The sequence below is a fragment of the Protopterus annectens genome, chromosome 15.part0 (assembly GCF_019279795.1).
Source record: "Protopterus annectens isolate FY-2018-M chromosome 15.part0, PAN1.0, whole genome shotgun sequence".
In the NCBI taxonomy this organism is placed as follows: domain Eukaryota; kingdom Metazoa; phylum Chordata; order Ceratodontiformes; family Protopteridae; genus Protopterus; species Protopterus annectens.
The window spans coordinates 182,735,663-182,759,414 of NC_056749.1; the positions used below are offsets into that span (position 1 = coordinate 182,735,663).

At 37.5% G+C, this 23,752-nt stretch overlaps 1 protein-coding gene across 1 annotated transcript in view; it reads right to left on the reverse strand.

Annotated features, from left to right (window-relative positions):
* Window positions 1-19,641, reverse strand: part of NEXMIF (neurite extension and migration factor) — a 1,441,710-nt gene extending 1,422,069 nt beyond the window's left edge. The window contains exon 1 of the mRNA XM_044057672.1: window positions 19,506-19,641. The gene's annotated coding sequence lies outside the window, so the exon portion shown is untranslated. The remainder of the gene's footprint in view (window positions 1-19,505) is intronic.
* Between the last annotated feature and the right edge of the window lie 4,111 nt (window positions 19,642-23,752).

Sequence of the window (23,752 nt, forward strand, 5' to 3'; positions counted from 1 at the left end):
TAATTGCCAATCATTGAATTACTAATCATTGAAAACTCACCAAATAACCAAAATACTCAGAAAAACACAGCGACTAAAACCATTAACCCCTGCATTACTAAAACTACTTCTGAACACATTAAAGCAGTACTATACAAATAAATGTTTGAAAAATCTATTAAATTTTCTATTGAATCTTCTTTAAGTTGATTAAATAAATAAATAGATAGATAAACACAAACATTCCCCTATGCATTTTATATTCAAATTTATACATTCACCATTCCCAAATCCAAAAAACTTGCACATAACATAAAAAACTTTTTGTACACAATGCAAAACAATTAGACATTTAAATCTAGTTCTAAATCCAAGCCCTTTGGCCATAATGTTTGAAAATTAATTATATACTTCGTTTCCATCTTTAATAATATTCTCACCATATCAGTACCTTGCAAACTATGTGGTTTTGCCAATACACTAAAAATGAAACTGTCAGAAGAACCTTTATGAATCAGCCGAAAATGGTGAGCCACAGTACTTTTTAATCTACCATTCCTGATGTCACCCAGATGTTCCGGGTTTATGTAAGAACATTGAAAAATCAAACTATCGAACACTCACATGAGCGAATAATCAGAAACTCGAAATCACTATTGTGGGGGGCTGTGCCCCACCATGCTAAATATATATTTAGCACCTCCATTATATAAATAAAAGTCAGCAGTCCGTCTCTGAACTGTCTGCAACAGCTACAAAACTTTGAACCTAACACCACTCTTAAGTATTCAACTGCAGTACCACCTTTAACATTCCTATAAGATCACTATGTAATCCAATGTAACTGCCGTCTGTTTATTTTACTGTGGAGCTTTTCTCCCCGGGCCTCCGCTGAAAATGGACCCACGTCCAGTCGGACACTCCCGGTCAACAAATTTAAATAAATAAATAAATAAATATATTCCTACTCTGAGATTGCACTACAGTGAGGAAAGGGCAAATATTCCGATCTTCACTGTACTGCAATCACAAAAAATCAATACTGAATTCCCGAGCGCTCGACATTTTGCATTTTTGTTGTTCTAAAGTAGACCCGATGTTCCAATACTCTCTTTTTTACCATGCTTTGTTTGACCAATATACCACATACAAGGTTCACAATTACATCCTATAATGTATACAACACCACATGTATTGCAATTGAAATAGTCATATGACTTGTACCTTTTCCCATTTATCATGCTGCCCGAAAGATTCTTAGCTTTTTCACATACTTTGCACTTTCCACATGGGTAAGTGCCCACTTTTCCCCTCTGTTTTTTATTTGTGTGTGTTGAGATTTAAAATCTCCTTTATATTAAAAAATCTACTATGTTAAAAAAATTGTTCTTTCTGGTAATAAATCACCCACCTCACTGTCCTGTTTAATAATTGACTAAAATCTGTTCACTGCGTTCTTTAGAACCTCTGTGAAAGGGGAATATTTATTAACAAAAAAAGGTTATTTTTGGACATTCTGTTTTTATATCCTACTGAAGAATTTTCCCCACCACTATATATTTCATGATGAGATCCATAGAACTCAGCTACTACCTTCCTCTCAGCCTCTTTCAATGTCTTTAATGAATAACCTCTCTTACTCAGGTTTTCTGTATCCTTTGCAAACTCATCCTGAACCTGTGATTTGTTAGAAGTATTGTTACCAATATGCCTATATTCACTATATGGTAAAGAATTTAATAAATGGGTAGGGTGCATGCTGTCTGCATACAAAAAAAAATTGTTCACCGCTGTTTCTTTAGTATAGGGTCTGAATGAGACCCTATTTTCCTTATCCAGAAAATATTCTGCATCTAACAACTGCATTACCCTACAATCAATTCTATGTGTAAACTGAATTCCACATATATTCAAATGCAGGTCATCCATAAACTTCTCAAATTGACTAGTCTCTCCTTGGCAAATAAAAATCAAGTCATCAATGTACCGCTTAAAAACCACTGAGAATAAAACTTATAAATATGTAAGCTTTCAAAAAATCCCACGATGATTATAGCATACGAAGGAGCAAAGGCAGCTCCCATAGCTGTCCCTGCTCTTTGTAGGAAAAACTGCTTTTTCAAATTCAAAGAAGTTGAGTGTGAAAGCAAACTCCAAAAGTTATAATATATAACTAGATCTTGGTCCCTCCCCCATAATTCTTGCAGATATCTCAAGACCCCATTTGATATCAATATTCTTGTATAAGGATTTTACATACACACTAGCCCAATAAAAATTCTTCTGCCATTCCATTCCACCTGTGAGAATTCTTTACTATTTTTTTAATATGCGAGTTTAAACCTAGGCAAGAATTCCTTTAAATGGGCATCCAAAAATATCCCCACATTTTGTAGGTAAGCACCTACCCCTGATACAATTGGCCTGTCTGGTGGATTGACAAGATTTGTATAGACTTTTGGAATCACGAAAAATCTAGCTATTCCGGGACTGCTTATATATAACTTCTTGACATCCTAGGGAGTAAAAAAAAATAACTAACCTCTCATCCCTTTCAAGTAGTTCCAGCAATCATGATGTAATTTAAATGTGTATAAAGGACTGATATCCTTGATGTGTATTATTCCCTGGAAGGCGTTTTAAGCAGAGGGACTAGGAAACATCAGTAAATTGTGGATATCCAAATTCGTGGCTCCGGAAGTGGGTTTTTTTTCTAATTTTATAGTTGCGAAAAAACAGGACAGAACCACCACTACAATGCACATAAAATACCAGGATTTTTATTGTAGACAATAAATAAGCACTTTCATGTGCCGAACACTGCACGCTTCATCAGATTTCATTTTACTAATCAATAAAACGGTCTTTAAATATACTGACCAATTACACTTAATTAAGATCAATCAAGTAATGCATTTAAAATCAAGCAGGTAATCATGGTAACTGTTTCAATGCTATGAACTCAAGTCATTCATAGTAACACTATACCAAAAAACCTAGAATCATATAAGACAAGACATTTTCTCTATACAATATAATGTGTATAACAAAATATATAAATATATAAATAAATATATATATATATATAAAATATAAAAATATACATGCATACAAAGAAAAATGTATAGAATATATAAAATACCTGTATATACATAAATTATTTATAAAGTCATAATTAAGTCATAAATAATAAATTCATGAAAAAATGACATCTTATTATATATCCTAATACTTCCTAATATTTTCGTGCAATTAATACTGGCTTAATACTAATAAATTGATTTAAACCAGGTTCTACATGCGCTCATAGTTTAAAGACCCAACACAATTCAATAGAGTCTAAATAATTCTTGTTGTTCCCCCCTCTCTTATTTTTAGTTATCAACTGTAATACTCTAAACTCAAAGATATGGTCTTTAAAACTATTTATATGTTTCGCTAATGCATTCTGATGATTATTTCTCCTTATATCATATGTGTGATTATACATCCTATCTTTTAATTTCCTGGAGGTCATCCCCACATAAAACGCTGAACAGCGTACACAAGTGGCTAAATATATAAGATTTTCATCTTCGCAGCTAGCATAGAATTTAGGTTTAAACCTATAATTAATAGTGGGATGAATAAAATCTTGTTCCTTCGAGATGAACTTACACATATTGTATTTGTTACAAGGATAGGTACCTAACCTGTCATAATGCCTAATGATATTACTGTTAAATTCATTATGATGGTGTTCAATACACAAAATCCTTCTTAAATTCTTGCTATTTCTATAAGTAAAAGAAGGAATATTCCCTACTATAGTCTGAATCTTGGGGTCAGCAATAAGTACGTGCCAATTCTTTTTGATGATATATATAATATTTTTGTTATCATTGGTATATCTAGTAATGAAAGTGATTTTAGTAGTTCTACCTATATTTGATCTAACGCCTGTATAACTGGTGACTCCTCTGATATGATCATCTCTGTCTCCAGGGATATCCATAACAATTTCCTTGATTCTACTTAACATAGAGTCAGGATAATCCCTGTCTAACAGTAAGGTATACATGGCTTCAAGTTGTTGTTGCCTATTAAGGGCTTCTTTACAGATCCTATTAATTCTAAGATATTGTCCCTTTATTATATTCGAGAAAACAAACCTAGGATGCATGCTACTAAAGTGCAATAATGCATTTTTCCAGCAAGGTTTTCTATATAAAGTGGTAGAGATGTTACCTTGACCATCTTTCATTATGGTTATATCTAAAAAATTTAATTTGTTACAAGAAAATTCAAGAGAAAATCTTAGAAAATCAGTAGTAGATTCTAAGTAATTAATAAAAGCTTGTAATTCTTCTATGCTACCTTTCCAGAAAAATAGCACATCATCAACAAATCTTCTGTACAACAAAACATTCTTAAAAAATATACTATCAAACATAAATCTCCTTTCCCATTGATGTACCACAAGATTTGCATATGAATTTGCACATGGGGTCCCCATAGTGACCCCCCATTTTTGAGCATACAACATGTCTCTATATAGGAAGACATTGTTGGACAAAACTAATTCCAAGAGCGCACATATCAGAATGACGTGTTCATTGTTGAAATTTTCCAGTGTACATAAATATTCCCTTATGGCTTCTATGCCAAAATCATTGGGAATAGATGTAAACTGATTTTTTACATCAAGGGTCACCAGTATGTAAGACGAGAAACATTCTATATCATTAGGAAGATTATTTAAATCATTAATAAGCTGATAGCTATCTTTAAGAATCACAGGTATATTCCTAACCACTGGTCCCAATAAACTTTCCAAATAATTGGAAATTCTCTCAGTAACCCAGCCATCCCCTACCACTATGGGTCTCATGGGGGGGGGGGGGTAAAACACCTTTATGTATCTTCGGCAGACCTTTTATGTAAGGTACCAGTGGAAATTCAACCAAGAAATATTCATATAATTCTTGTGTAACTTGTCTGCACATTAACAAATCATAGAGATTATCATATACTCTCAACCAATTTAGTCAAATATTCTGAATCAACTTTTAGATATGTATTTATATCTTGTAACATATCCATCATGGATATATGATAATCATCTGTATTAAGTAATACCAAGCCTCCCCCCTTGTCGGCTGGTTTGATGGTTAATTCAGCATTATGAGAGAGATTATGCAAAGAAGCTGGTTGTTCCTTATTCAGATTAAAGTAACTACATTTGCGTTCATGTTTCTTAAAATAACTATACAGATCATTCTCACATAACTGTATAAAACACTCAACATTAGCTGGAAATGGAGGCGTAAAGGAACTTTTACATTTAAATCTGTTCATACTTTGTGTAGACCTAGTATTGTCATTATTAAACAACAATTTGAGTGCAAGTGTGCGTCCAAATAGATGCAAATCTGTCAACAGTTCACTTAAATCACTACCTTGTGACGGTATGAAAGATGGACCTTTGTTCAACAGCGAACAACAGTTTATAGTTGGTAAAAACTGTGTACAAGTTAATTAATTAGGTAGTTCTAACCAGTTTAAGTTTTTTAGTGCTATAAAGTGGTGGGTTCTGAAAGGGATATTTGCTGCATATTTCACACCTACTATAGCATTTTTGTACATGCAGATCAAATGTAAGATTATCTACCATCATCCCAAATGATATGCTATGAGAAGTGACTTCTACAACTGCATTAAGAGAATTACAAATTTTGGCATCATGAGTAATGTTTTGGAGAAGTGTCATGTTGTCTGATATGCATACAAGTATGGAGTCAACTGCATATTGTATTAAGGTGGCTTATTGTGTGTTTGTGCAAAGGGTGTGGTGAGAATGTTGGAGAGGAAAGGGACAAGGATTGAACCTTGTGGCATTCCAGTGGCAACTGGAAAAAATGGAGAGAGGGTGGAGTTCCATTTTACTGACTGATACCTATTACACAAGTAGCTTTTGTACCATACCTAGAGAAGAAATCTGAAGTAAAAGTTTGCTATGATAAACTGTGTTCTAAGGCTTTAGACAAGTCTAGAAATCAGGAGGAGACTATACAGGATGATGCTACATTTACTGTCATAGCTAGAGATAACAGCAGACTAAAGGTTAGAAGTGCAGTGTTATTACTATGGGAAGGGGTGGAAACCATTTTGTGGGGGGAATAGGAGTTCATCCTGCAGGAGATACCTTAGCAATTGTTTTTCAAATGCATTTTTTAAAGTATTTGGCAGCCTATAAGATTGCTATATCTCAAAGTTAAGATGTCTGTTGAATTTCTTCCTTTGTGTACAGGGATAATGTGCTATTTATTCCAAAGTAGGAACTTGGGATTCCTGGACTGACCCATTTATATGGACTGAGACAGGATAGACAAGGCTATTGACTGCTATTTTAAGGTATGCAGCTTGGAAGGGCATCAGCTGAAGTAAAATGGTTGAAGAGTAGTTTTATATAGGATGTGGGCACACGTTTGAAAGTGAAAATGGATGTGGTCATATGTGGCTGCTTGGCTCCATGCCTAAAGTTCAACTCGCACATTTATCCCCTAAAAATTCCTGACCATTAAATCATAAGGGTACTGTCAGATATGTCATCAGGCATCCCTTGTTTTAAGCATGCACACAGAGGCATTAATCATTACAAGCACAGTCGGTTTAATCAGTGTCCTGGGCCAGTACTATGAACCAGCGCCCTACCCCCTCAACTCTTCAAGTAAAGAGCAAAAACACTTCACTGTAATAAACCAATCTTCACCTCCACCCTCTCCATCTTCCTTTAAATTGTAAAAAAAACACACACACTGATATTCCTTGTACTAGTACACCAACCAGATGTCCAAATACACTACACATACACATCCAACCCAGGTCCCATTTCTGTATCCTGCCCCAAATATCCGTTCAACTTATTTTAATTAAAAAAAGGTCTTCTTTGCTACAGTTTATACCCTACATGCACAGAGCACTACGGTGCTGATGTTTTAGTTTAAATGAAATTTTTCTGAGCTGTAGCAAACTGCATGAAAATGGTTGCTACAGTTTATATTCCGCCAGCACAGAGTGCTATGGCACTCATGCTTCAATTTAAAAAAGTATTTTTTTAAACTGTAGCAAACAGTTATAGTTTATACGATGCTTACACAGAGCATTACAGCACTCACATTTCACTACAAATCCAATACCAACTTTGGGAGAGAGATCGGGATAGGCTGATGGCTGATCGTGTACCCCCAACACTTTGCACCTGGTGCACTTGCCCCACCACAGCTATGCTACTGTTATCATATTTGCATTCTTAGTTTGATTATTTCAGGGAACTTGAATAATAACCTACACATACAGCATACGTGACTTCTGTGAACTGGAAAAATCTGTTCCCACTAAGATCAACAGATGACCTGACACTGGATATGTTAGTACCTCTTCTACTGGACTCTTGATATAATATGAAGTGCAAATCAAGCAACTCTGGTGGAGTTATCACAGGCCAGTACATCATATCACTTGTCTTCTATGCATATTACTGTTCACCAGTGCTATTCATTTTCCTCATATGAATTATTTTGACAACTGTGAATGATAATCTTTGAGCATAACTGGTATATTCCTTGTGATTCTTGCTCAAGATAATTTCATGAGAAATATATGTAAATAACACTTTAGTTAGGCCAATCGTTGAGACTAATTCAGAGTATTGTTTTATGGTGGTGGGGGATGGGAGAATGAGATGATCCTTTATTATTTGAAATGAGCACATGGCTGGGAGAATTCCTCTCATGTAAACACCTAACATTTAATGTCAAAATTATCACATGAAACATTTTCTCTCTCATAGCTCAGCTGTAAAACAAAGCAGCTATAAAATTCAAACCTAACAATATTGTAAACAATAGTAACAATTGTTTCACCTCACCCCCACCTCTTGCACACCCCTAATCTCAAAACAGACTACATCTGAGGTTGTACAGACTTGGGGCAGGGGTGTTCCAAAACAAACTCCTGTTCCTCAGCCTCAAAATAACAAAGTACCTGCAAAAAGACAACTTCCTATTTACTAGTACATCAATATGATGCAAAGGCTAGCAGGCTAGCAAAGTACTTGCTTTGTAAGAAATACAAGTTCAGGATGGAACAGAAGATAGCATGGTCACCTCACAGCAAAAGGTCCTCCAGTTCAATTCTAGGCTGGGATGCCTTCTGTGTGCAGTCTGCCTGTCCTCCCTCTGTGTGGGTTTTCTCTGGGTGCTCCAGTTTCTTGCCACATTCCAAAGACATGCAATTGGTGAATTGTTCACTTCAAATTGCCACAGGTCTAATTGTGCATGTGTGTGGGGTATGGAAGACCAACTGTGGAAGGGCTGGACATCTAGGAGTGTGAACACTGGTCTAGATGCCTGCTACTATTGATGTGACGCCCCAATCCCATGTGTAAAATGCGGAAAGAAATCATGGATGCATGAATAACACAACTCACCTAGTTTCAAGTTTTGTTGTACACGTTTGTAGCACCTTTGCTGTTTTGAAAGTTCTAATACTGTGATACCAAAATGGAGAAAGACTACAGATACCACTGATCTATTGTACTGTATTGCCTCAGTAGCCAACAGTCACTTCACACAGTCGTGGCTTATGGAGTATAGGACATTACTTGAAATGTTCACAATCAGTTACTTATTTTTTCTTGAATAGCACAACCTTTGTCCCCTATGGATTGTTTAATAGCACTAGAATGCAAGATGCTCACTGATATAACTCTCAGCCTTTTAGCACAAGAATTCTGGACAAAGCCAAAAATCATGGACAGATTTTAAATTACCCCTGCATAAAAACGTGTTGCTAGAGTAATAGGTTTTGCATTAGCATGCATTTTTTTGACGGATACAAAGTCTGAATCTCAAATGTCTGTCATTATTCAGTACCTTCAGTCCTTAATTCACTTGAAAACCAAACTTCATGAGGAACAGACCAAGAATAAGAGGTGAAAATTCTGGACAATTGGCATATACATGCTCACTGGCAGTGTTACCCAGCATGTCAGTACATGCCAGTACCTGTGCTATTACTTCACAAAACACTCCAAGGAACAAAAAACTACCAAATAACTTACAAGAAACGGCACAATGCTGCAAAACCAAAGAACTTTATTCATTTAATTTACTGTTTTATTGCCTGCAGCAAATACAACTATTAAAGTCTGAATTTCCAGTTCTTTCGAAGAAAGTTACACAAGACCAGAAATCTGCACTGCTGAATGACCATATTCATTCTTTAAAGGCAAAGTGCAAGTCCAGTCAGACCTCTGACCACATGACACAGCCAGCTTCTATTTACACACAGGAAGTAACCAGTAGTGTGGTCAACAGCTGAGACAGATGGGGATGGATACAGGCAACAGAGAGGAAGCTGGCTTTGTTGATTCTAGCATAGAAGACAATCTCTCTGTGAAAACAGAAGATTATTTGTATGTAAGAAGTAGACAGTGCTAGTTTAAAAACAATGCCACCTACTCTTTTAAGCTTTCCATCAGAACAGAGCATGCCATATCCTGGTGGAGTAATTTCTGAGACCAGAATGCCAGTTTTCAGACACTATCATTATGTCAGGGAAGTGACGTCTAACCTTTTTCTCGACACCTCTTGCATTAATACATACCAGCTGCCAGAGTTATTGCCCAGACACACCTGCTATCAACCCTTCTTTATGCCTCACCCATCTTCATAAACCTAAGCAAATCAAGCCTCAATAAACTTACTAGTTGCTACAATAATATAGCCAGATTTGCAACAAGTTCAGCTTATAGAACCCGTCACTACCTATACCTTCAATCCCTAGCCTGGCTAGAACTACTCTATCAACTTCTTTATAACCAACTTGTAGTCGTTCACAAAATTCTCTTCCAACCAAACAGTACACCCATACTGAAAAATATTATCACTCCCTACAATAACCTAAAAGCCCTCCGCTCTTCCAACAGAATGCTAGTACAAAATGCTAAAGCTCACAACTCAGCTGGTGAATCACTTATTTTCCAACTCTGCTGGTAAAAACTGGAACTTATGTCCTGCTGAACTTACTACTCTGTCCTCCTTACCCCAATTCAAAATATCCCTAAAGAAATACCTAAAAACACACTGGATTTGTCCATGTACAAACCCTGCCTAACCCCACTCAAACAAAAACTATATATGAGAACCTAGTTACAAGTATAAAACTCTGATCCTTATAATGGTCAGAATTAGTTTGTCTCTCACCTGCTGGTAAGATGTTAAATAAGGTTGATAGCATGTATGCTAGCCACCTTAAGGATATGTGTTTCCCCTTTTCAGATATAATCTCTTAACTATCGCCTCCTCAACCACCTTAAGGCTAAATGTTTCCCCTTCTCAGATGTAGTCTCCAACTATTTCCTACTTAAATATTCACTTCCATCCATTTCCTGTCTGTACTTCAGAAAAACATGTAATTGTGTGTATATAGCATTAAACAAATATCTATGTTGTTAAAATACAAAATAAGAATTTCACTGTAATTACACTTGTTTATGCATATTTGGAGCTTTTCTGCCCAGTCTTCCGCTGAAAATGGTCATGTATCCAGTCGGACTTTCCCAGTTAACAAATGTAAAAAAATAAATAAATAAATAAAAATAACAGTTATAAATCTCCAAAGATTTCCAGACACGTAGTAGAACCAAACTTAATACTGTTGATTCAATAGCCTGGGATGGTATGTTGCCTTCAGAACTTAAGACAGCGATGAAAATTATGTAAAATGTTTTATTTATTTATTTATTAAATTTTACATTTGTTTACCAGGATAGACTGGATACATGTCCATTTTCAGTGAAGGCCTGGGGAGAAGCTCCAAAAAGACATTCAACCAACTTTTACATTTTTACAGTATAAAACACAAAATAAAACACAAATAAAAGGATTTTGACACAGATGTAAACAAACACAAAAACAGATGCACAAACAAATTATTACATTTTTACTCAGATGGAAAAATTCTAGACAGTGTTTTTAAGAATGACAGGGTATTGAATGCCTAGTAGACTAACCTGGTAGCAGATCCAAGGAGATCATAGGATTTATAAGTTAAGAAACAGTGTAGGCCGAATTCCTCCATGTGCACACGAGTGATGGTTAGAGTTAGTCCGGATTAGGACAAGGACATAGCCATCTGTTTTAAAAGTATTGAATCAGACTTTTCTGAACTGAAGTAGAGAGAGTTCAGATGTAAGTTTAGCTAGAAGACAATTCCAAGTTTTGCCAACAGAGTTAGCAAACAGACATTTACCGTCTGTGTTGTTGGATTTGAGAGTTTGAACTAGTAGTCTTTCAGATGAACGAAGTGCGCTAAGGTTACTGTACGGGGTGATGAGGTTTTTAAGTACGGGTGTATTATCTGGTTGGTACAGGATCATGTTAGTTGGCTAACTTGAAGTAGGTTAGGCAGTTCAAGCCATCCTAGTAGAGTTAGGTTATGACAGTGAGTTCTTTAGTCTGCATCGGTAGCAAATCTAGCAATGTGATTGTAGCTGCTAGAAAGTTTATTAACATTGGTTTTGCTGAATAGAGGAGGGTGGAGAGTAGATGTGTACGAGCAATTACAGTTCTGACTAATGGTATAGTGAGCCAAGTTTTTTATTAACTGTTTTAATAGTTTTATTGATATGCTGATCAAACTTAAGGTTATTATGTATTATAACTCCTAACAGTTTGATTGAGGAATCTGGGGGAATAATGGTGCCATTGTTGGATTTTAATGTAAAGGTTATGGGGGCAGACCTGTGAGTGGGGGAGAAAAGCAGCAGTTTGGTTTTATTAGGATTTAGCATGCTACAACTGTTAAGGAGCCAATTTTCAACTGTGTCAAAAGTATTTTGGGATAGAATCTGAACTCTGTAGGTGAAGTGTCGGAGCATACTAAAGTGGAGTCATCCGCATATTGAATGCATGTTGCATTTAGGATGACCTTATACAAATCATTGATGAAAATGGAAAATAATAGTGGACCTGGTATGGAGCCTTGGAGTACTCCGAGGGTGATGGGTAAAAGGGTGGATAGTTTGCTCTGCCATAGGACAGCCTGTTGTCTACCACTGAGATATGATTTAAACCATTGGATGGCCTGGTCCTCTAGTGAGATGGACTTCAAAGTGTTCATGAGTATTTGGTGGTTTACCGTTATCAAAGGCTTTTGAAATATCGAGAAAGATAGCAGAGAAAAGTTTATTATTGTTTCTGTGTTGGTTAATGATGTTAGAGAAGGAGAGGAGGGCTGAGGTTGTACTATGGAATGGTCTAAAGCCATGTTGGGTGTTGGCTAGAAGATTATTATGGATAAGATAGTTCAGGAGTTGATTGTGGATGCATTTTTCCATAATTTTAGCCAAGGATGACAGAATAGCTTCAGTAGAGCTGCCCCCTTTATGGAGTGGGATGACATGGGATATCTTCCAGACGGAGGGAATGGATGCTTCAGTTATAGTTCTATTGATCAGGACAGTAATGGGGTATGCTATGGCACCTGCAGCTTTTTGTAGATATTTGGCAGGGAGGAGATCACCCAACAGGGTGGTAAGCTTTAGTTTTTTAAATAATTTTCGGACCAAAGATGTGCAAACTGGCTTGAAGTTAAAGGGGAGTTGGGAGCAGGGTGTAGTGGCCAGAGAATATGGGCATCCATGGGATCATTGCTTAGCTAGGTTCTAGATGGTTGTTGTAAAGAAGCTGCTAAAGGTATTGGCAATTTCTGCTGGGGTTTTTTGGTTAGACTCCAAAGGGGTAGGATTGGAGGACTGTCCTGGACTAAGGAGCTTGTTTATACCTACCCAAAACTTTTGTGGCTTGTTTTGGTGTTTTTCTTGTAGATGACAATAGTTTTCTTGTCTAATGTGGTGGATTTTTTTTGTTTAATTTCTTAGCTGTATCTAAGTTGATCTATGGGTTTTTTTGTGGTCCTCGAAGTGGCCCAAGCCCTATTTCTAAGTAGTGTTTTATGTCTGGTTTCTTTTGAGAGCCAAGGAGCAACTTTTGTTTTGGTTCTAATAGTCTGTGCTGGTGCATGGGTATCAAGGATGGATAGGAATTTGGTATTAAAGTAATGTACTGCTTCTTCAAGTGGTAATTGTTTCAGAACTGACCAACTGCAAGATTTGAGTTAATTTTGAAAATTTGTGCAGTTGAAATTCTCATTGTTCCTTATTGTTTTAAAAATGGACTGGTTATGGATATCAGCTTTTTGCCTGATTAAATAGGTGAGGAGGTGATCACATACGCCATCAGGCAGGGTTCCACTCTTGTATTTGAGAGGATGGGTGTGAACAAGAATCCAATCCAGAATACTTGCTTTATTGTTGGGTTTACTGATCCTAGTGGGGGAGGATATGACCTGTGAAAATCCATAAAGGTTTATGTGGTGAGGGGGGGGGGTTCTGAGGAACACATGTTCCAGTCTATGTTGAAGTCCCCAATTACAATGTTTTCTTGGGGGTAATTGCTGGATAGACAATGTAGGATATCTTCAAGGGTATTTGTGTTATTGCCTGGGGCAATATATACACAGACAAGATTTACACGTTTGTTCTTATTAATGTGGAGCTTAGCGATAAGAATTTCAGCATTGCCAAACAGAGATGTTTGCAGGGCATTATTGGACACTTCAAGCATGGATTTGTACAGAACAGCTACCCCACCTCCCTTTCTATTGGTTTGATCAAGGCTTAGGATGTTATAGACTGGTGGTAAAACTTCTTTATCTGAAGTAGAAGGTTTTAGGCAGGTTTCAGTAAGACATAGTATGTCTGGGGAAAGATCATCTAAGAGGGCATGTAGGTGGTGAATCTTATTGTTTACACTTCTGATGTTTAGGTAACCGATCAAGAGTGAGTTTGGGGGGGGGGGGGTTTGTCTAAGATTTGTGTAGTAGTGGGACAGTTAGTAAAGGAACTAGAGCCAGTAGATGAGGCTGGGCCAGGATTTGGGTGGATTTCTCCATCCATTGTCAAGTTGCATTGTAATCTGATTGTGAGCTTCCAGATTTTAATTAATAGACATTGGTATCTTTTAGTTTTAGGGTTGGCATATCTTGTTCTAATGGGATGGTGATACCTAGTAAGTAAGGAGTTAGATGGGACGGGATGTATTAAGCGTTCAAGCTTGTGTGGTTCTATAAAAATGGAGGTTTGGCCTTTTGGGTAGTGGAAACCTGGGTATGCATTATATTCATAGGCAATAAGAAGTTATGGGACAAGCAGAAAGTACAGTGGTAGTATTTTAAGTGGTTTCATTGCAAGTAACATTGGGATTATTGAGGTCTTAAGTGGTACACTCTTATAACTCTGCACAGAGATGGTCTGCAAGTAGATACATGTTAGATGACTTATTCAGGCTTAACCCAGAGTGTTTCAGAGTTCAGAGTGATACAGCTGATATACTAATGTTAGATGTGAAAGCAGAATGTTAATTCAAAAATGATGACCAGATAGAGTTGTTAAACAGAGCTACCACTGCTGAACAAGGCATGCTGGGAAAGGTGGTATGTGATCTTCTGGGATGTAGAGTTGAATAACTTGGCTGAGAGTGATCTTCTGGGTGCAATACGACATGGAATGTCACAGGGTTAATACAACATGGAATGTCACAGGGTTAATACAACATGGAATGTCTTTAATGTCTTGCTCATCTGAAAGCAGTGCAGCAGTTGGTACCATGGTGTAAGAGTTCTTTGTAAATATAAACGCTCATTCCCAGTTTTGTCAACACCACAACAGCCCAGCAGAGTTACTGTGCATTTTCAAGTAAGGTTGCCTTGAAATGAAACTGAAGGCTCAGGTGTTGTCACACATTCTTAAACACAAGAGGATGTTAAAGTAATGTCAGCATACATCACTACCCTACTGGCCTCAGAGACCGCTTTATGCAAGGAACACAGACTACATTTTTTCTACTGTTTTTTTACCACCTAAACCTTCTAACTTATGGCCTCCATACCTAGGAACCACCTAATCTGTCACCTGTCCAAGTACTATACACTGTGTAACCTTACCTGTCAGCAACAGGACCATAAGACTGAGGCGCCAATATCCATGACATTACTGAAACGGTGAGAGTTGTTACACATAACTACTTCACATGTAGTCTTCATGCTATACTGGTAAAGCAGCTACAGCACACACAGAAGAAATGCATTGTGCTAGCCTGCCATACCAGACAGAGTTCCCTCCACACTGCTATTTGGTCCAACTTGCTGTAGCCCTAACCCTGACTCTTCCCTACAATGAGAGAGCTGGCAATTGGTCACACAGTTTGTTACCTAAAAACTTGAATTTGTTAAAGTGAAGTGGGGTGTCTGTTTAAATTTCATGTGCCCCATTTCCTAATGAACTATATAAAATATAACTCTCAGTAGTCCTTACTGTACACCCAAACCCAGTCCCTTTCACAGAAGGGAAGGGCTGGCTCTGTCTCGCACAGTTTGTCAACTAAAAACATAGAAATGTCATATATACACCTCCCTCACTTTGTGTGCACCCATATCCTACTGAAATTTATAAAATATGACCATCAGGCAGATGTGGAGTTTTCAAGCTTTGATACATACTATTTTATTACTAACAGACTAACACCACACAGGTTCTAACCATTCTTTTACAATTAACATTTAACTGTTAGCACAATGAGCAAGTGTGTGTATTATTTGGCAAGTGACTGTGTTCCCCATCATATATCTCAGCAGCACTATGAACTCCTTCTACACAGGCATCTCACAACAGTCTATGCAACATCCCTTAACTTGTTCAAAACTAAACACTACACGGAGTCCACAAGTCTCATGAAAAGTTACCCTACCACACGTAAGCAAGCCATTTTTGAGCAACATACATGCCCAGAACAATATTTACAGAAAGGTGCTTCCAAAATCAACTGCTGCATAAATAATATGGACAGAACAATACGTTGCACACATTGTTTTGCAAATTTTTTTCTGGGACACTGCACAAAATACACACACACACACAAAAACTGTAGTGCATACCAATATCCAAGCTGTTCATGGACTAGGGTTGCCACCTGTCCTTTTTATGCAAGGCAGCCCATATTTGAACAGTTATTGCCGGGGTGGGGGTAGTGTACATGAAGAATAGATGTCCTGATGTTTTTTGGAAAAAAATATTTCCTACGTTTTTACTAATAGCTGCATAAAAGACTTGGCTTGCATTTGAATCACCTTTATATTATATCAGACAAAAGAAACAAGTTAAGTTCCACGAAGATAAGCTTTTCTTCTGGCATAAAAAGAAAATGTTCATCCCTTTACATTGCATGTGAGTATGCTTTGTCTTGCAAAATCCTGCACTGCACAGAAAAATCCCATTTTTGCAGACTTGAAGAGTTAGCAAGCCAATCAGAGTGCAGAAACTAGTGGAACGGTCAGCACAAAGTCGAACACTAGAGCTGTAACTGTAGTCTTTCATGGCACTGTCCATTTCTTTCTTACAACCCTTTTCTTTCGATCAATAATTTTCTTTCCCTTCTTCCTTTTTGTCTCCCTGAACTAAATCTAAACTAACTCAGTTCCCATACAGTTTCATACTTAGCAAAAACTCAGACATTTCTAATACAGTTTAAGTGCTGAAAGTCTAAGGTAGTACAATTCCCACCAAGAAAATGAGAGCAGAGATGTGATTGCTGGATGTAGCATTCAACATTATGGTTTCCGACTGCCGCAATCAAAACAGCTTTGTGCCATTGCATTACAGCTTTCTTGTGTGTTTCTACAGCTTGTGTCACTGTACTCTCTAAAGTACTGCCTTCTAATCGCCCACCTAACAGTGAAAAATGAAAGAAAAATAAATGCATACAGAAACTATGCAGCAAACAACTTCTTTTAGCAGTTAGCTACATTTGTACGTGGTTATTTTAGCTCTTAAAAAAGCAATTATAGTACTGCCACAGCATGCATGCCTGCGCTCACACGCACGCACGCGCGCACACACACACACGCGCACACACACACACACACACACACACACACACGCACACACACACACACACGCGCGCGCACACACACACACACGCACACACACGCGCACACACACACACACACACACACACACACACAACTCCTTATCCCTGTGGAGTGCCAGCACAGCAGTCCAATAAGTCACCATGGGTGTAGCCAAAAATGTATTTTGTAAGCCATAGAGTACAAATTTAAACATTGCTGCATTTGCCTACAGCAAGATCACCAAATATTCAGTCTCCAAAAACAAAGGATATTTAAAGAATAAACGGGAGACAGTTTGGAAAACAGGCAAGTCCAGTGGAATGGATGTTTACTACATTATTAGCCATCCAATTAAGATTTTCTGCTGAAATAATTTTAGTATTGCTTTCCATAGGTTTAGTCTGTATTTAAAATATGCATAACAGAAAACAAAACAGTTAAGCTGGGAGAGGGAAACATCAAAAAGAGTCTTGTGTATAAAATTAGAAATTTCTGGCTACTACCCTGGAAATGATCTTGCCATCTAATTTCATACATAGATTAGTAAGTGTGTTGTCCAGGAGACTGATAAGGAGCTATTTCCATTTAGAAACAGATGTACTGTTAAATTTCTCCAACTCTTTTGTGTTTTTATTACCATGATGTGAATGGACCCAATTCCTAAGTAAAAGTACAATTAAAGTTCATGAAATTAGTATTGTTTCAGTCTGACGTCAGCCAGAAGTGCTCTTCGCAGCACTTGCAATGTGCCCAGTAATGACTCCTCCTGCAATTTGTATGGGGTTACATATATCTAAGTACGACTGCAGACTCTTTTTTTATAAGACCCATTGCTCCTACTACTATTGGAACCGTCTGGGTATCTTTCTTCCACGTTGCTCTCATTTCTGCTTGTAAAGCCTGACATTTTGTAACTTTGTCTCTCTCTCTCTGTAGGCAAGACACTGTAGTCATTGGGTGCAGCAATTTCAATGATCAATGCTACTTTTGTCATCTTTTCATGGAGTACTATATCTGGTTTTCTTGCATTTATCTTTTGAACTGTTGATAATGGGTGATCCCACGTGATGTATCCTTCATTATTTTCTATGATGATGTGGGGTACAAGTTTCCAGTGTTTTTCGGCTGCTTCAGTACCATAATGTTTACACAATCCCCAGTGCAACAGTCTTGCCATGTTATTATGCCTTTCAGTATACAGTCCTTCTGCCATTAGTATGTCACAACCAGCAATGAGGTGTGTGACTGTTTCCAATTTGGTTTTACAAAACCTAAATTTGTCTGTTTCTCTCACATGTTCAATGGACTTTGTAAACCAAGGTGTGCATAGCCCACTATCTTGGGCCACCAATATTAACCTTTCATCATTCAGTTTTCTATACTTGGAACTATATTTATGCATTTTCCACATTTCTTGCCTTCTCATCTGATCCTTCACCTTATATTCTTTATTGGCACATTCAGTTGCCATCTGATTTTTATCTACTTTTGGTTTGATTTCCATTCCTGCTTGCCGTCGATATGCTCCTGCTAGATTAAGTAGGGAGTCATCCTAGATTTATTGTCCTCATGTTTCAAAACTCTCTCTACATTTGGGTCCTGTGAGGTTAGCAGATACATGTACAGTCCCCAGATTGCAGATCTATACATGTAATCAATTTCAAGGAGGCCCATACCTCCTTTAGAACAGGGAATATGTAATATTGGGATGTACTGATTTTTATAAATCATTTGGTGAGCATGAAGCATGTACTCTCTCTGTAAGACTTTCTAGATTGCTTCATAGGGTAATTAGGCTTGTGATTCAAGAGACTATTAAAGCATATAGCCCAATACAGTAAACTGTCTCAGAGCACTGACTGGTTAAGTGACTTAGAGTAACACAGTAGGTAAATGAAGACTAAGGGAATAAACTCTGAACTACAGGAAGCAGGTCATTAACTATTCCTATTCATAACCCTTTGTGCTACCTGATTAAACGCTTAACAAAGTAACAAAAGGATACAAAATCAGCAACATTAAAACTGGACTAAAACAAACACCATTTTGGTAGTGGGAACTGAACCAAATAAGGTCTACTCCTACAGCAGCTCCCAAAGTTTGATTTACATAGGTAGCCCTGGTTAGCATATTCATGTTGGAAAAACAAAGTCAGGATTCCACACAGAAAACTAATTCAGGAATACAGTGTTAATAGGTATTGGTTACAACAGACAGAAACTGAATGGCATATCAGTAACAGTTGTACCTAAATAAAGAAAAAATAACAGAGAAAAAAATAAGGAAACAGTTATGCAAGCCTAAAGAAATTAAGATACATTAAAATTTACCTATGGTGCTTTGTGAAGAGCCTGTTAAAAAGTGTATTCCTCCCATTCAAATTATAAAAAAAACTAAAATTAAATAAATAAAACAATTAAGAGAGCTACAAATTTCTCATGTCAGCAGCTTCATTACACAACAGCTATCAGACTAGTTATGCAATAAAAATATTTGCCAGAATATTCTCTACTTACATTCTCAAGCAGGGAGCTTTACCAGTCAACACTAATCAAAGACTTCTTGCCTTAGGACATGCATTTTGACAATGTTTCTTGTATATGTCCTCGATCATATTTAAAATTTCCTTGTGCTGGAAAGTACAGTCGTCTGTTTCCTACAATCAGGGGGGAGACAAAGAACAAAAAGTGCATTAGGCAAAGGATAGCAGCGAAGGACTTAGCAGACAATTGACTCATCATCCTGCCTATATGGTCCCTGCTAACTATTCTATTTTAATTAAATCACTCTGCTTGTCTGTAAGTCCCATCAGTTAAGCCCCGACACCCAAATTACCCAAGACCAGCCTTTCCATTAAATGCTGACACTTTGGGAACATACAGTGCACAACCTCATGGAAAGGAATCCAGATTATTTATTTTAATCCATGGTGGTGCAGTGGCAGCCTTGTTGCCTCACAGCAAGAGGTTCTCCCGTTCGATTCTCGGCTGGAGTGCAGGGAGTGCCTTCTGTGTGGAGTCTGCATGTTCACCCCGCGGTTGGGTGGGAATTCGAAAGACATGCGTAAATGGCTGTGCCTTCTTTGAAGGTTGAACATCGAGCTGGCATTTGGCATTCATGAAAATCTACTGCCAATCATTAGCGGACCGGAGTTCCGCTGTGGCGACCCCTAACTGGGAAAAGCCGAAAGACAACAACAACATTTACAGTTGTTAACCAGGGTAGAAAACTGAAATGCAGCCTTTACAGATGAACAAGATGCCCTAGACCATCTCACTGATGGCTTATGATTTAATCAAACCTCTTTCTCACTTCCTAGGGTGTTAGCTCTTGCAATATCCCACAATATCAATGATTGCCTGAAGTCTAATGACACTGAAGTAGGAAGCAGCTTTACTGTAAGACAGCTGAATTCATTGAAGCCTGTAGCACCTTTTTGTATACTTCCAGTTAACACTCATAGCATCTTATGGTGTCCAGACCTTTCTTGGGTCAGACTGTGTGACTTACTATTTTATAATAGTTAGGATTAGAAGGGCAAGGAGCCATTAATAAAATTACAATATGACTGTTAATCTAGGATGTCCCACAGTAGACAAACACTGATTGCATTATACGTTTTAAGATGATTTTCCAGAAAATGCTCTGGAATGCAATGATGTGTGTAGGCTGTAACCGGTGCAACACTCCACATCAGATAGGATAACTGCAGTGCATGGATTACATCTGTGCAAACTATGCTATCACTCGTAACATGGTTTAATTGTGGAAACAGCACTATAACTGTGTTTCAGTGAAAACTGGCACTTGTATATATGTGCAAAAACACTTGGATTCTTAGCAAAGCAGTTTTTGAGAAAAGCACTGAAGCTGCAATGCCATTCCATACCGCCTCTTTCCATTACAATGCACATGGAAAGGTAGTGACACCACAGTCTTAGAGCAAATAAAGCCAAAAGGCATGCGGAAGGGTGGCAAATACCTTTTGATAATAAAAATAATTCTCTGAAGGTAAAACAAAACTTACATGAGAAAATGAAGGACATCTGGAAGAGAGAAACAGGACTAAGTGCCTAGTGAGAAGGACATACCCCCTGAAAACACATGTGGGAAAGTGTGGGCTCATTTCAACACACCTCAATTAATAAAATTGACAAGGTTGCAGCAGCAACTAATAGAAAATATGCATTCTATGAGTTCTGCCAACCTCAGAGTTTGCAGAAATTTTGATCAACTGTAATTCTCAGTAGTTTCCTGTGTGCACCCATCAACAAACTGGTTTCCATAACTGGTAGCATATTATCCTATTTAAGGTGCCAGTACTGGAGAATGGTAATCTGGTCTTATTCTCAGTATGTTGAGGAACAAAGCACTATGGAAATGAGTTGAAAACAATCCTTTTAATTCATTCATCCTGCCACAACTATTGAAAAGAGGGAATGATGAAGCAATAAATTATACATATGTATCCATGCTAAGCAACAAGTTGTGCGTATGTTAAATATCCCAAGTATAAATAAGTTACGTATGTATACAATGTCAAATGTCACAAACTTCATGACTTCAAACACCAACCCTATGCCAGCAAATTGACTCATTGAATCACTGGGTAGGGGCTCCTACTTGGTTTCTGCAGTGGACAGTTTGTCATCTTTCAGCATCCCAGTACCTGTCATCTTTCAGCATCCCAGTACCTGTAGAAATGGCAGTTGATCAAAACTCATTAATACATCCCATGTTAACTAAAGTAGCTCTTGATACTGTGAACTACCAGCATAGTATATTATATGCACGCATGTGTGCACGTGCACACACACACACACACGCATACACACACACAGTACAGGTGAAAGTTCATGGATAGTTAGTAGGTATGTATTATAGAAGATCATGGATGGACCTTGCCAAATATCCCAACTGTCTCAGAGCACTGCTTGGCTAAGGGTCTTGCTCCAAGTAACACAATAGGCAATAAAAGGCTGAGGGCAGTGACAGATGAAGTATACCATGGGCTCTGGGGTGGTTTTCTATCCGTATCCCCCATGCACACATACTTTACTTCTGGAATGCACTTAAATGTACATATTCTTTTTGATTTACCCTCCTGATTGTGTTACATTGTATATTCACCTACCAGACTGTTTTAAAATACACTGATTGTTTAATAAAGCAATATCTGTGCATGTTTGCTTTAAATAGGAGTAGCCTTGACAGGGCATGACTAATTAGCATTGCCACTCCCACAGACTGCCAGGACTGCCCTCCATAGTGGTGCTCCCCTCTAGTGGAAAGCCTCATCGGTAGGGTAGTTAATGAATCAATCACTATGGAAGGGAAGGGAAACGACTGCTAAGGCTTGTAACTTAACAGTAATCGTTTCTGGATCCAAGAGTTAATTTTGGGAATGTTAAAGTAAACATGAGAAAACTGCACATCATCCTAATTACTAGCAAACTATTAGCAGTATCTCTAGTACACTATTACTATTACATGTGGGCATGTCTCCCACCACACTGCTCATTATGCCTAACACAATTCCATTATGAAACTATGAATGTAAATATGAAAATCTGTACAAGTGAACAGTGGCCCTTATCTCCACTGTACAACATCCTACAGCCTGAAGAACATCCTAAATTAACATTAATGTCATTTTGTTACTAACACTTTGCTGTTCCTTATGTAGCTATTATTAATTCTTTTCTCACTTAGTTATAGAAGGCTGACTCAACAAATGCTAAGCACCATAAGGAGCTACGGACGCTTGAAGTACACAAAAGTCTCTATAAGGAGGAATTTGATAAATATTCCTCTAATTCACTTAAAAAGTTAGAAAAGCAGGCTCTGTATCAAAATGCATTTTCAGAGCAGTAAGTATGAAACTAATGTCTGGTTTGACTCCGTGATTTAACAGAAATGTACATCTAATAAATATATGTAGCTACATATATGATTAATAAATCTTAATGTAGGGCTATCATTAAGAAAACTACCACAGAGACCAAGGCCATTTTCCCCACTTCATTGCAAACTCAGAGGCAATTTATAAAAGCTTGGTCTGACTGGGGGGGCAGACAACTTTACTTATAAACATGTGCCATTTAGACAAGTTTACTATTAGCTGTTATATCATAAATGAGCATGTGCACGCACACCCCATTTATAGAAGCAGTGAAGTGGTACGAGTCATATAGGAGATACACAATCTTACTAGTATAGCACAGAAGCAAAGAGAACAGATCTATACATTTTTAGTTTCTAAGTACATAAATGGACGTTTATTGAATGTTGTTTGTATATTTTAAGATTCAATAAGTCACATGCACACACAAATATCCCTATGTTCTCAAACTGCCCTACATCATTAAATCCATTCATTTGGCTTTCTTTGTTTTGTAGACCCCTTACAAAGCAGAGGATCCAATCACCACTACTACTATGTACCAAGCAAGTCCAATAATTTTCTGGTACCAACAGTTGTTTAAACGTAACAAAACTTCAAAACACTAACGTAACATCCCTTACAGTAAACAGTATGGTGAAATGCAAATTCCTTCAGGGCTCAAGTAATGGACAACACTAAGCACCGGCCAGTATAATTCTCGCAGAGCCAGTCTGCGTGGATGGTACTAGCGGCAACAAGCCAAGTATACCTTGTATGACCCATCTGTAACAAACAAAATGTGTGCCTGAACTGCCTGCTGCTTCACCCATTTTAAGAAAGAAAATCGCAAACTAGACAATGTAATTATTAGCATGTAAA